This window comes from Abramis brama (genome assembly GCF_963993115.1).
Source record: "Abramis brama genome assembly, chromosome: 2".
NCBI classification, from domain to species: Eukaryota; Metazoa; Chordata; class Actinopteri; order Cypriniformes; family Leuciscidae; genus Abramis; species Abramis brama.
The window spans coordinates 45,378,712-45,393,963 of NC_139964.1; the positions used below are offsets into that span (position 1 = coordinate 45,378,712).

At 45.5% G+C, this 15,252-nt stretch overlaps 1 protein-coding gene across 3 annotated transcripts in view; it reads left to right on the top strand.

Annotated features, from left to right (window-relative positions):
• gpm6ba (glycoprotein M6Ba) overlaps positions 1–15,252 on the top strand; it is a 54,622-nt gene that overhangs the window by 1,402 nt on the left and 37,968 nt on the right. The window lies entirely within an intron of this gene.

Genomic DNA, 15,252 nt, shown 5'->3' on the forward strand with positions numbered 1-15,252 from the left:
GATTTGCAGTTAAGTCCAAGTTCTCCACAAACATCAAAGCAACAAGGAGGCTGCTCCTTCACTCCACCCACTGGTTATGTCATTAATGTTTCAAGCCTTGAACGATCAGAGATCTAATCCATCTTTGTTAATATTCACTGCTCATAAAATCATGACATTCAGGCAGATAATTCCATGCCTTTATTCTTTCTACCGCATTCTTATCCTCTCTTTCATATAAAATTTTGACCAATTTTGCCCCTAGTATGATTAGATTAATACATTATGGAAAGGGAGACCTAATGGTACCATATGTGTTGCAACTAAAATATGCAGAGAAAAGAAGTCTTTATGAAAATGTTATGCATTTCCAAGAACTGTTGGTCTCTGTCTGGTCATCAGATGCTCTATGGTCCTTCGGTGAGAGGTTGAGCTTTGGAGGCAGAGCACACATAATTTGTTCACTTAAGAATAGTAAACTGTAGAATAGTGAAGAATTTGAAAGTGAATTCTCAATTTAAGGTAGCAATAACATTTTTATATAACTTTTTTGCACTAGTAGTCACAACTTGCTCTTCCTGTGATGTGACTCCTTGTCCTTCCTTTGATGTAACTGCTCTGCAGTTAAAGTCGGCATGCAACGGAAGTTGCAATAGTTTTTTCTTCCAAGTTGTTATGCATACCCGAGCTTCCCAAACAAGAAAAAAAAAAATGTAGGACGGAACTTTTGTTAATCGGGAATACGATTTTTATCTTATTAAAAACCCAATAAGATTTTTCCACTGGCTTTTGGACTATTGCATAAAATAAGGTCTCTGACTAACAAAATCTTATGATTCATACATTTTGTTCATCGAGATAATCTTCACAAATGAAAAAAGCTATATGTAGGCTATAAACAAACTACACCACAGTCAAATGACTTCAATGTCACTAAGCTTGCGACAACTCTTTCAGTGTTTGTTAAAAAAAACATTTTCATTGAAAGTTTCAGTTTTAATAGTTTGCAAGCACGCCATTATAATCACAATGAGACTGTGGAAAGTGGACTAGTGAGTAGATGAGTTTACCTGTTCGGCTGATATCCCCGACAACTTCTGTAGTCCCATTTAGCCACTTGTTCGCAACCACTTTTTTAAAAAAAAGTAACAGCTTTAAAAAGAGGGAATTACTGATTTATCGCAGAATAAAACGTGAAAAAATCTTGAGCTCTTATTCACCAGAGACCTTATTTCAAGCGTTTAACCAAAAACCCATTCAAAAAACCTAACTTCAGGACGATGGAACCAGAAGTGCTAAAATGCTAACTCTTCTGGGCTTTGACCTACAAAAATATGTCATCCCTGCACCACTCTATTAATTGGATCGTTGTGGTTTGCAATTGCCCATAAACACATCATCAAAGAAGAGAAGAGATGTTTTTGCAGGGGAGGGGAAGTAATTTTGATTAAAGTTTGTAAGGGTACATTCATTAAAAAATAATAATTTTGTGCACAGATAAATCATTTATAATAAATAGGCCTACTGCAATATTGCATAAAAATAATTGTCAATTATTTTACATAATAATGGTACACAGCACCGTCTTATCACAATCCAGTCAACAACCATTGGATAAAATTAAGTCCCACCCTAAATTTAATGTAAAAATTTTCAAGTTATTTTACTCCAAAATGTGTCACAATACAGAAGTAAATTCGGTCACAATTAAATGCCTTAAAACTTTTAGAACCAAATAAATAAATAAATAATATTTGCAGTAAGCAGTAATTCCTACATTTTCTAACATTACTGTAAAATAAATAATGTGTATGTGAAGAGACCAGATCAACAGGTGTTTTGAAGCCTTGTCAGTGCTGAGGTTTCAAGGCTAATATTTTTGTAGAGCAGAATTATGCAGACATTTTATTCATTCTTTATTTTGTACACCTTGTTCAATTTCCTTCAAAGCTTTCTGAGTATTGTTCATCATTTGACCAATTCATTGTCCCTTTAATGGGGTACTTGTTTATGTTTCTCAATGAGTACATAACATACGCCAATGATGAGAGAATATGCATATGAGAATATGAGAATTTTTAATCTCACATGTACAGAAGAGGTGGCATGCACACTCTTCTCTTTTTACATAACTCATGCACTTTCCACATCAAAAGGATTACATCATTCCTGTGACATGAAAGGGGAGGGGCATATAGACTACAGGTGGGGGAGATATTAATGAAAATTGCAATAATCTCTTTTCACTGTTAGAGACATTGTATTTTTTACATCTGTTTTTGCAGTCAGGAAATATGTAGGACTGGGAACAGTAAAGTAATGGCTCACATGATGGAAATAACATTCTTTTCCCATTATTGTCTACTGTACAATAATAGAAAATACTTTTTGTGGTCTGCTTTTAGCCTTTAGGCCAGTATTGCCTGATATAGATGTTAAGGATACTCTCAGATAAAGGTATTTTTCTCAGGTTTATGTACATTTATTTTCTTGGGACTGGCACATTTATTTGGTGTCAGTGTTCAATAGCAGTGTGGGGAAGTTACTCAGAAAAAAAATAATAGATGTTTTTCAAGTATTTTTCAAATTTCTAAAACCTCTATAGTGAGACTTTTAAATTCTAGAGAACATAGCATTTACTGTAAAACCTGTTTGTTTTTGTGTGCATGTACATTGCCTGTGTATGTGTGCTGTTGTGTGTGTTAATGTTTTTGAGTACACTGTTAGCCCGGACAAGTTGAATCTACTTAAAAAATGTGAGCAAACTGGTTGCCCTAAAATAATTAAGTAATGCTAACTTAAAAAAAAATGAGTTAATTTAACTTAAAATGTTTTGTAATATCAATTACTTTGCAGTTATTACACATAGTATATTTAAGTTCAATGTACTAGCCCAACTACTTAAAAAATGTGAGCAAACTGGTTGCCCTAAAATAATTAAGTAATGGTTACTTAAAAAATTTGAGTATTCTGTTTTATTTTCATTTTCATTTGAAATACAACAAAACATGAATTTTACATGCCCTGAATATATTTTCCTCATAAAACATGAAAAGACAATCACAACAAATTGCACCAAAACTATATGGTATGTTTACTCTCATGAGTTCACAGTATTGTCAGTATTTAATTTTAGGTGCCAGCTCACCTTTTCCCAGGCTAAACATTACCTGCTGAAAAAAAATCAATTTAAAAAAAAATAGTTCCCTTTCAGTCGCTCACGTTCGACGTAACGTCGACGTGACGACGTAATTGGGATCACTTCAGGGAGCCCTATCAACTTCGAGTGTCTACAGAACGAGCCAATGAACGTTGGCGTGCGTGAACGCGTCACGCGCCCCCGCCCCGCCGCGCGGGTATAAACAGGAAGCGGGCGCACGCACACATTGTCTTTCACTTCGGAGCCGAGCTTCTATGAGACTTCTGTCTATAAGAATCAGCGCTGTTGAAGACTTCAAAAGGAGATCATCTCTCTGTTGCAGTGTTGGTGTGACGGTGCGATCAGCGGTGGCCACGAGCATTGCAGCTCACAACTGCTGTTTTCACAGCACTATTGTTTGTGTCTGTGTGTGTGTGTCGGTTCGGTGGGCGTTTCCCCTGTGTGTGTGCATTCACACTGCGGCTACCCCTGGGTGCCTCAGCACTAAGAGAGTGTTTTTTCCAAATCTTTTTTATTTTTACTAAAAGAGCAACATGTGCGTTTCTGGATGCTGTCGTTCCCTGGCGTCAGCAGATGGCCACAGTAGTTGCCTCTCGTGTTTGGGCATTCAACACGCTGAGGCAGCTTTTGTGGATAGTTCATGTTCCCATTGCGGGAATATGACTATCTCAGCGCTTAGATCCAGACTCGCTTACCTCAAGGGAGGTGCAGTCCCCTTGCCTATGCCCCGATCTAGTGTTTATTCTGCCCCGCAGAATAGACCTACTTCGGCGCATGACCAGGGTGATCTGAGGATTACCGTGAGGGCTTCCCCGTCGAGTCAACCTCCGCGGGCCCCTCACGCCTCACAAGCGCTGTTGCCATTGGGGCCCCTTAGCGATCGTCTTGGTCCTTCTCCGGAACGACCAACCGTTTCCTTTGGGGCTCCAGCTGATGATAAGATGTCGATCGCAGCATCAGAGGGGGAGCTTCAGTCCTCTGGAGATGACGACTCGGCTGAGTTGCCCCCTTCGGGGCGTGTAGTGTTGTCCGAGATTGATCCAGAATGGACGGCTATGCTTTCTCGGGCCGCCGAGAAGGTTGGGCTTGCGTGGAACCCTCCACCACGTCCCGAACCTTCTCGGTTGGACGATTGGTACCTTTCTTTCCGGAAGTGCATGAGGAGCTCTCTAGGACGTGGAAGGCACCGTATAGTGCCCGAAGCCGTTCTAGTGGCTCCTCCCCCCTCGCCACCCTCGACGGCGGGGCAGCTAAGGGGTATGTGGATATCCCCCCAGTGGAGCGGGCCGTCGCGATGCAGCTGTGTCCGGCGTCCGCTTCCTCTTGGCGGGGTAATCCACGCCTCCCGTCCAAGGCCTGTAAGTTTTCGTCCGGTCTAACGGCGAAGGCTTACAAGGCCTGTGGACAGGCTGCTTCCGCCCTCCATGCCATGGCGCTCTTGCAGGTCCACCAGGCCCAGGCGCTCATGGACATGAACGAGGGTGGTTCTGACCCAGAGCTCCTCCGGGAGCTCCGTGTGGCAACCGACCTTGCCCTCCGGGCGACGAAGGAAACCGCACGTTCAGTTGGTCAGGCGATGTCCACCTTGGTGGTCCAGGAGCGCCCCCTTTGGCTCAACCTGGCGGATATGAGGGACACCGATAAATATCGGTTCCTGGATGCCCCTCTTTCCCAGGTTGGGTTGTTCGCGGTCGAGAGCTTTGCCCAGCAGTTCTCAGCCACACAGAAGCAGACGGAGGCCATCCGACACATCCTGCCCCGGCAGACCGCTGCTGCTCCCACCCGTCCGCCGGCCGCAGATCCTCCGTCTACTCGTCGCCGAGGTCGGCCTTCTGCGGCGTCCTCCGCTCCCGCTGAACCCCAGCAGCAGCAGCAACCATCCAGGCCTCAGCGCGGAGCAAGCCGTAGGAAGCCGACCCCGCCCGTCCAGGCCGCTGCCAAACCAGGAGGCAAGCGACGGTGCAAACGACCCTGAGACGGGCGGCCCGGAGGTGGATCAAGTTGCTCTTCAGGAGATGGCGAAGGCGCCACTCCTTCCCCCGGTGGAGGGCCGGGCGGAGAATCTTTTGTTTCCTTTTCTTTTTGTTCTGAAACTGTACCCACATTTTCAAAGAAAGAGCAATTTCTGAAACCTCTGGGCCCCAAGAGGGCACGCTTGGCAGTCGACGACGCCGCCATGCCTTGTCACTCCCGAGCCCCTCTTTCATCGCCAGCAGGCAGCAGTGGCTGTGTCCTGGACGCTCTGATGCCTCCGCACACTCACTCTGCCCTTCGACGGAAGCAGGTATGTGTTGCACCACACACTCAGACCCCGGGGGCCGCTGTGCCGTCCGAGTCGGGTCCCTGCATTCCGCCGCGCTGCCCCACCCCGGGTACGTCTGTGGTGCCCTTGGTCCCGCTTGCTCGGTCTCTGGGAGCCTGGTTAACGCTTCCCAGCCCGTCTCGCTGGCTCATCCGTACCATCAGACTCGGCTATGCGATTCAGTTCGCCCGGCATCCCCCTGCTTTCAGGGGCATCCTGTTCACCCGTGTTCTGGCGGACAATGCCCCTGTGCTCAGGGCAGAGATCGCAGTCCTACTGGCGAAGGACGCGATCGAGCCGGTCCCTCCAGCCGATATGAAGACCGGCTTCTACAGCCCGTACTTCATTGTACCCAAGAAAGGTGGTGGGTTACGGCCAATCTTGGACCTGCGCGTCCTGAACCGGTCCCTTCACAGGCTACCGTTCAAGATGCTTACGCAGAAACGCATTTTCAAATGCATCCGTTCCCAAGATTGGTTTGCAGCAATCGACCTGAAGGACGCGTACTTTCATGTCTCGATTCTCCCTCTACACAGACCGTTTCTTCGCTTTGCGTTCGAGGGACGGGCATATCAGTACAAGGTCTTACCCTTCGGGCTGGCCCTGTCACCCCGCGTCTTCACGAAAGTCGCGGAGGCGGCCATTGCTCCCATGTGCGAGCGTGGTGTTCGCATCCTCAACTACCTCGACGACTGGCTTATTCTGGCCCAGTCGAGAGAGCAGTTGTGCGAACACAGGGACATGGTGCTCAGTCACCTCAGCCACCTAGGGCTTCGGGTCAACTGGGAAAAGAGCAAACTCACCCCCGGGCAGAGGATCTCTTTTCTCGGTATGGAGTTGGACTCGGTCAACATGACAGCGCGCCTCACTGAGGCCCGTGTCCAGTCAGTGTTGAACTGCGTGAGTACGCTCAGACGCAGAACAGCGGCACCACTGAAACTTTTTCAGAGGCTCCTGGGGCATATGGCATCTGCAGCCGCGGTTACGCGTGGCAGAGCGGCTCGTGCCGGGTCCAAGTGACTCCGCACTGTCGCCAAACTCTCAGCTTGTGGTCGGACCCTTCGTTCCTGCGGGCAGGTGTTCCCCTGGAACAAGTGTCCAGGCACTCTGTGGTCTCCACGGATGCCTCTACCACCGGCTGGGGGGCCACGTACAACGGGCATGCAGCTTCAGGTCTGTGGACGGGGCCTCAACTGCATTGGCACATCAACTGCCTCGAGTTGTTAGCAGTACGTCTTGCACTGAGCCGTTTCAAAACGCTGCTACTAGGCAAGCACGTACTGGTCCGTATGGACAGCACTGCGACCGTTGCGTACATCAACCGCCAGGGTGGTCTACGCTCCCGCCGCATGTCACAACTCGCCCGCCATCTCCTCCTCTGGAGTCAGAAGCATCTGAGGTCGCTTCGTGCCGTTTACATTCCGGGCCTGCTCAACCGTGCAGCCGACGAGCTCTCACGACAGCAGGTGCTACCGGGAGAATGGCGACTCCATCCCCAGGTGGTCCAGCTGATTTTCAGGCGCTTCGGGACCGCACAGGTAGATCTGTTTGCCGCCCCGGACACGTCTCACTGCCAGTTGTTCTATTCCCTGACCGAGGGGACCCTCGGCACGGATGCTCTGGCACACAGCTGGCCCCGGGGCCTTCGCAAGTATGCGTTTCCCCCAGTGAGCCTTCTTGCACAGACCTTGTGCAAAGTCAGGGAGGACGAGGAGCAGGTCTTGTTAGTTGCGCCGTATTGGCCCAACCGGACCTGGTTCCCGGAACTAGTGCTCCTCGCGACAGCTCCTCCCTGGCCCGTCCCTCTGAGAGAGGACCTGCTCTCTCAGAGACGGGGCACCCTATGGCACCCGCGTCCAGACCTCTGGAAACTCCATGTCTGGTCCCTGGACGGGACGCGGAGGTTCTAGGTGACCTACCCCCTGCGGTAGTTGACACCATCACTTCCGCTAGAGCCCCCTCTACGAGGCGCCTCTATGTGTTGAAGTGGAACCTGTTCGTTGACTGGTGCTCCTCTCACGAGGAGAACCCCCGATCTTGCTCGATCAGAGCCGTGCTTTCCTTCCTGCAAGAAGGGCTGGAGCGAAGGCTGTCTCCCTCCACCCTTAAAGTGTATGTTGCCGCTATTGCCGCACATCACAATGCTGTTGATGGTAAGTCTTTGGGAAAGCATGACCTGATCGTCAGGTTCCTGAGGGGAGCGAGGAGACTGAATCCTCCTCGCCCACTCTCTATACCCTCTTGGGATTTGTCTCTGGTCCTTTCGGCACTTCAGAGACCACCCTTTGAGCTTCTGCAATCAGCTGAGTTAAAAATCCTGTCCTGTAAGACAGTACTCCTGGTTGCATTGGCCTCTATCAAGAGGGTAGGGGACCTGCATGCATTTTCGGTCGACGAATCGTGCCTAGAATTCGGCCCGGATAACTCTCACGTGATCCTGAGACCCCGGCCCGGATACGTGCCCAAGGTTCCTACCACTCCCTTCCGGGACCAGGTAGTGAACCTGCAAGCGCTGCCTTCGGAGGAGGCAGACCCAGCCCTGGCTTTTCTCTGTCCCGTTCGCGCTCTGCGTCTGTACGTGGACAGAACGCAAAGCCTCAGGACCTCAGATCAGCTCTTCGTCTGTTACGGAGGCAAGCAGAAAGGGAAGGCTGTCTCCAAGCAGAGGTTGGCCCACTGGATAGTGGATGCCATCGCCTTGGCTTACGAAGCCCAAGGCGTGCCCTGCCCGCCCGGGTTGAAAGCCCACTCCACCAGGGGTGTCGCTTCTTCCTGGGCGCTGGCACACGGCGCCTCGCTGACAGACATCTGTAGAGCTGCGGGCTGGGCGACACCTAACACGTTCGCTAGGTTTTATAGCTTACGTGTTGAGCCGGTTTCTTCCTGTGTGCTCGCTTCAACTAGCCGGTAACACCGAAGTTCCCGCTCTAGTGTCGGCTTGCTGCGCCACTCCCTTCCTAGGAACGGATACGTGCGCTTTTTGCTCCAGTCGAGTTACCCACTTGGCGAACCCTGTGAGTTCCTCCGCACCCCTTCGGCAGTCGGACGTTGCGGAGCGTCCGACGCCAGGCCTAGTGCTCGTATGCTTGTGTAACTTGTGCTAGGCTGGGTTCCATATGTCGTGATCCCTGCGGCGATCCCATATGTGTATTCATCCACGACCAGCTCCCTGCGGTGAGCCCGTGTCTTCCCTCGGCAGAGTCTGCTCTGCCGTCACTGTCGGTGTAGTCTCCCCCTTCGGGTGGAGCCATCCCTATGACATTCCATATGTCGCACTGCCCCTTCGGCCAGTCCATATGTGTATTCTCCACATGTTACCTCCCTTTGGGCAGGATGTGGCTCCGCAGCGTCCTTTCCCCTGGAAAGGTACGCTTTCCCAGTGTTATCCAAGAGTTCCACTGTGTGGGGTATAATGGAACAGCAGTTGAACTCCCTCTACGCAGGTCTTCCGCCTCAGCAGTTGGGGGTCTGAGAGTCCTGCGTAGGGCACTGGATGTGGCAGCAACTGTGGCGTTTTCCATGGGATCCTAATTACATCGTCACGTCGACGTTACGTCGAACGTGAGCGACTGAAAGGGAACGTCTCGGTTACTGATGTAACCCTCGTTCCCTGAAGGAGGGAACGGGAGACGTAACGTTCCGTCGCCACCGTTGCTGACCATCGCTGCATGGCCGTCACAAATCTCGGCTCCTCAGCGAAAAACAATGTGTGCGTGCGCCCGCTTCCTGTTTATACCCGCGCGGCGGGGCGGGGGCGCGTGACGCGTTCACGCACACCAACGTTCATTGGCTCGTTCTGTAGACACTCGAAGTTGATAGGGCTCCCTGAAGTGATCCCAATTACGTTACGTCTCCCGTTCCCTCCTTCAGGGAACGAGGGTTACATCAGTAACCGAGACGTTTTTCATACAGTTAGGGTACTGCAGGGCAGGGCGTAAATCAGTCCGAAAAAAGGACACAAAAGGCATGATGTTGGTCAGTTCATCCATCACCAAACATCCTTCCAAATCGATCATCACTCTAGATGGGTTTAGCTGAGGACTTTCTTGATCAACGCAGAGGATTCTCACTGGAGTTTATAAGAGTCCTTGTCAGCTGCATCCTAATGAGGAAGAAAAAGATTAAAGATAAAGATAGAAAAATATATTATCATGTAAGATGATTCTGTTGTCAAATACTCATAAGTCATATGCTGCATTTACGCCATGTCGTAATTACTGTAATTCTGAGATGATAAAATGTGACGTTTTACTCGTTCTTTGACTGGCCGTTCATGTTCTTTGACTGGGAATTATGCATTTTTAAGGCAACATTGTCAACGGCTAAATGAATCAGCAGCAGAAGGGTGGTACAACGGTCACGTGGTAAAAATAAGGAACTCTCAGAAAATTCCCAGTTTACAGGTTGCAATTACGAGTTCTACCGAAGCGCTTTTTTACAAGCTGGAATCTCATAATTATGGTATTACAAAATGGCGTGAATGCACCTATACATACCTGGTTTACTGTAGAAAGAGCTGGCCATTGAAGTACCATCAGGCTAATGTCAAAGATTTTCATCGACAACTTTTCTGTGAGGAGCAAACATTAAAGTGCGTACATTTCAGAGGTATACCAAAACAAATAGATTACAAAGTAATTTGTATCTAATTTAACACACAAAATAGTTTTAATTTTTTTAAACCAGGTAATATAATTAAAATGTAATTGAAAATCAGTAACTGTATCCAATTACATGAATTTAGAACAAAAATATTTTATGCTAATGTATATGCGTAATCAGTTACAATGAGGAAAATAAGTATTTGAACACCCTGCTATTTTGCAAGTTCTCCCACTTGGAAATCATGGAGGGGTCTGAAATTGTCATCGTAGGTGCATGTCCACTGTGAGAGACATAATCTAAAAAAAAAAATCCAGAAATCACAATGTATGATTTTTTAACTATTTATTTGTATGATACAGCTGCAAATAAGTATTTGAACACCTGAGAAAATCAATGTTAATATTTGGTACAGTAGCCTTTGTTTGCAATTACAGAGGTCAAACGTTTCCTGTAGTTTTTCACCAGGTTTGCACACACTGCAGGAGGGATTTTGGCCCACTCCTCCACACAGATCTTCTCTAGATCAGTCAGGTTTCTGGGCTGTCGCTGAGAAACACAGAGTTTGAGCTCCCTCCAAAGATTCTCTATTGGGTTTAGGTCTGGAGACTGGCTAGGCCACGCCAGAACCTTGATATGCTTCTTACAGAGCCACTCCTTGGTTATCCTGGCTGTGTGCTTCGGGTCATTGTCATGTTGGAAGACCCAGCCTCGACCCATCTTCAATGCTCTAACTGAGGGAAGGAGGTTGTTCCCCAAAATCTCGCAATACATGGCCCCGGTCATCCTCTCCTTAATACAGTGCAGTCGCCCTGTCCCATGTGCAGAAAAACACCCCCAAAGCATGATGCTACCACCCCCATGCTTCACAGTAGGGATGGTGTTCTTGGGATGGTACTCATCATTCTTCTTCCTCCAAACACGTTTAGTGGAATTATGACCAAAAAGTTATATTTTGGTCTCATCTGACCACATGACTTTCTCCCATGACTCCTCTGGATCATCCAAATGGTCATTGGCAAACTTAAGACGGGCCTTGACATGAGCTGGTTTAAGCAGGGGAACCTTCCGTGCCATGCATGATTTCAGACCATGACGTCTTAGTGTATTACCAACAGTAACCTTGGAAACGGTGGTCCCAGCTCTTTTCAGGTCATTGACCAGCTCCTCCCGTGTAGTTCTGGGCTGATTTCTCACCTTTCTTAGGATCATTGAGACCCCACGAGGTGAGATCTTGCATGGAGCCCCAGTCCGAGGGAGATTGACAGTCATGTTTAGCTTCTTCCATTTTCTAATGATTGCTCCAACAGTGGACCTTTTTTCACCAAGCTGCTTGGCAATTTCCCCGTAGCCCTTTCCAGCCTTGTGGAGGTGTACAATTTTGTCTCTAGTGTCTTTGGACAGCTCTTTGGTCTTGGCCATGTTAGTAGTTGGATTCTTACTGATTGTATGGGGTGGACAGGTGTCTTTATGCAGCTAACGACCTCAAACAGGTGCATCTAATTTAGGATAATAAATGGAGTGGAGGTGGACATTTTAAAGGCAGACTAACAGGTCTTTGAGGGTCAGAATTCTAGCTGATAGACAGGTGTTCAAATACTTATTTGCAGCTGTATCATACAAATAAATAGTTAAAAAATCATATATTGTGATTTCTGGATTTTTTTTTTTTAGATTATGTCTCTCACAGTGGACATGCACCTACGATGACAATTTCAGACCCCTCCATGATTTCCAAGTGGGAGAACTTGCAAAATAGCAGGGTGTTCAAATACTTATTTTCCTCACTGTAAATAGCTAACCTTTGACAGCAAAAGTTCAATTGTCACTTTGAACAATTTATACTGGTTAAATATACACAGACCCCTTTGCTTTTGGTAATATTTATATAGACACACCTTTTTCATATTTAAGTTCAAATTGAAATAAGACTTTGAGGGTGCTGGTTCCAACTGATTCAGGTCATTCTTCTTTCTATTTTTTATCCAGTGTATTTTAAACAACATTCTTCTGGAGTATGAAGGATGTGTGTGTTTGTGCTGTCTGTAGTCTATACACTGGGCTTTTCATTACCCAGTATCAGTTAACCTGATCTCTGTTCCCACTAGGGGTGGGCGATATGACCTAAAATTAATATCACGGTATTTTTCATCTTTTGAACGGTGACGGTATAATATCACGGTATAACTTTTTTTTTTCACCAATAAAGAAATTTTCATTGATTTACTCCTTGATATTTATTCCTTTATAAGCAGTTATATATTACTGTATTCTAAATATAATTAGCCTATGTTTTATCCACAACTTTAAATGCTTTAATTTAGGCTATTTTGTAACAGCGCCACAGTTTAGCGCACCACGTAGAACACTCGGGAACCGCACCTGTGGCTGGCTGCACTGCTGCTTCGTGCTCAGTAAGGAATATAGGTAGTAATCTCTATGTGTCTGTCTGTCCGTTTGCATTTTGATTATTTCGAGAACCGTTCATCCAATCGACTTCACAAGGGAGTGCAGTGTCGCATTTGGTGCAATATAGACAGACACGCGAGACGCGACACGTTCAGAATTAATAGTAAACTACAGAACAGCGCGAGCGGGAAGCGGCGCACCTCACGCGAGCAGGGCGGCTATATTCTCCGAGAACGGACACTGCACTAGTGATATAAAACGCACACAGTCTGTTAATTAAGCAATACTTTTAAGGTAGTCTAATATTTTTCTGACTAACAAATTACTGACACAGTAAAGGGTAGATTTAAATAAAGAAAAACGAAATTTAAATAAAGAAAAACGAAATTTAAATAAAGAAAAAAACGAAATTTAAATACAGAAAAAATGAAATTTAAATAAAGAAAAACGAAATTTAAATAAAGAAAAACTAAATTTAAATAGGCCTAAAGAAAAACTAAATTTAAATAAAGAAAAAACGAAATTTAAATAAAGAAACGAAATTTAAATAAAGAAAAAAACGAAATTTAAATACAGAAAAAATGAAATTTAAATAAAGAAAAACGGAATTTAAATAAAGAAAAACGAAATTTAAATAAAGAAAAAATGAAATTTAAATAAAGAAAAACGAAATTTAAATAAAGAAAAAACGAAATTAAGTTTGCCTAAATTAAAAACGAGATTAATTTAGATTGATAATAACGGGTAAAAAGTCTAATACATTTTGTTTATTCTATTTTCCACAATGTCAAAGCAACAGCAGCAATACAAGCTCAGGCATGCACTTCGGTTTCAACTCCGCTGTTCTGCGCTCTAGCCAGAGAACACTCTTGTTGCAGGAACACTCAGGCGTCGGTTCTATTTCTAGCATGCACGCGTTTTCCGCGTGGCTCGAGCCGCGCCTGAGACGCGTGTCTCACGCAGGCAGTGTGCAAACTCCAACCTTTTAACATGGGAGCCGAAATAAAAACAGACACCCAACGCAGCTGAGACTCTCACGCCAGCAGCCAGTGTGTCGCCGGCCTTATTCAAGCGCGAATGAGAACCGTTTCGCGGGGGATCCCAGGTGTCAATAAAACAAAAACAAAAACGTTTTTTCGTTGTTGTTTTATAAATGCTCTGACAATTGTTTAATAAATGTTCAATCAAAATGCAAAACATCGCGTCTTTTTTTTATTTTTATTTTTTATTTTTATTTTTTTTAGTCGACTAAATCGTTGTGCAGGACAGGACTTTGGTCGACTAAGCATTTCTTTGGTTGACTACAGCCCTAATGTAAATGCAGCCGTTCAAGGAACATAATTGATTTATTACGGTATTGACGGTATTAGAAAATCCATGTCGTGGCGCAATGTCACACCGGTGATGACTATGACACCGGTGTACCGCCCACCCCTAGTTCCCACACTACTTCCCTCTTTCATTCTCTCTATCTATCCCTTCCTCCATCTCTCCCCATTTAAATGAATTTTAATTTAATTTTCAGCATGTCCACATGTTCAAATAAACAAAATTTAGGTTATCCTATGCTGTGTAAACAGAATCATACTGCAAAACTAGTTGTCTGTTAAGTGTATACTGTATACACTCTTTTGTGTTGTTTCATCTGGAGTTCCAGGTACTTCCAGTAGCTCACAGAGCAGTTTGTTATTTGAAGGTTTTAGATCCAGCCTCTGTCTTCCAGCAGAGCTGCTACCATGAGGTTTGTAGTAAAAATTTCATGAACCATTCAGAGATGTTGTCTGTTAATTGGGATTTTACTTGCACCTGGATTGAACCCATTTATTAAATAACATTGAGTCCATTTTGACACTTCAGTCTTTCATTACTGTCAATGTGGTTGCAGGTGTTATTCAGAGCTATTGTGACAATAGAAAGTGGCTTGAGGCTCCTGTGTTGTTGAATTCAATTTTTGACCTACTATAATACGGTTCTCAATTCCAAACACTGATATGTGAGCTTAGCCTTTCTCAAGATTGCAGAGTACTGTAAGCATGTGAGAGTAATCACAGAGAAGGAAGACAACCTCATGTGCCTCTCATTTGGAACAACTCACTCAGGGCATGCTGACAGCCTCCATCTGCCACCACAAACTCAAGTCTGTTAAGACACTTTTGTGTAAGAGTGTGTGGGTGAGTGCTTTCATAAGCATGTAGAAGTGTGCTTGTGCATGTTTCTGTGTGTTGACATGAACATTGGCTTGTGCTTGTGTTAATGTGTGTGTGTGTGTGTGTGTTGTGTATCGGTATGAACAACACTAACAGGCAGGTTGGCACAGCATGTCCTGTTCCTGCATAATGCCATTCATCCTCCTGTATATGGATCTTGTCCACTCTGCCCACTGGTGCGCAATCTGCTGTTCTCTCATTCTTTCTTTATCATCTCTCTATCAGAGAGAGAAAACATTCATAGTGATGTCTCATACTTTATTTATAATTTAAATTATAAAACTTTAAAGCATTAAAGTTTTGCACAGTTTTAGAGGAATATTTAAAGCCACAATAACAATGAACATCTATTTTCCTGCATATAAAGAAAGTTGCAATAGACTTTTCTTCCCGATTGTGACGTAAATCCGAGTGAAACGGCTTCTTGAACAAGAAAAAATGTAGGGCGGGACTTGTTTTTGTCCTTCGGAAATTGATTGGTTATGGTTTGCTTTTGCTGCAGTCTCATGTGAGTGACAGGTTGTCCCGCCCTAACATTAGGATCCTTAAGAAAGATATACAGAGCATCAGGTGATTTATCAGCCAGGAATATA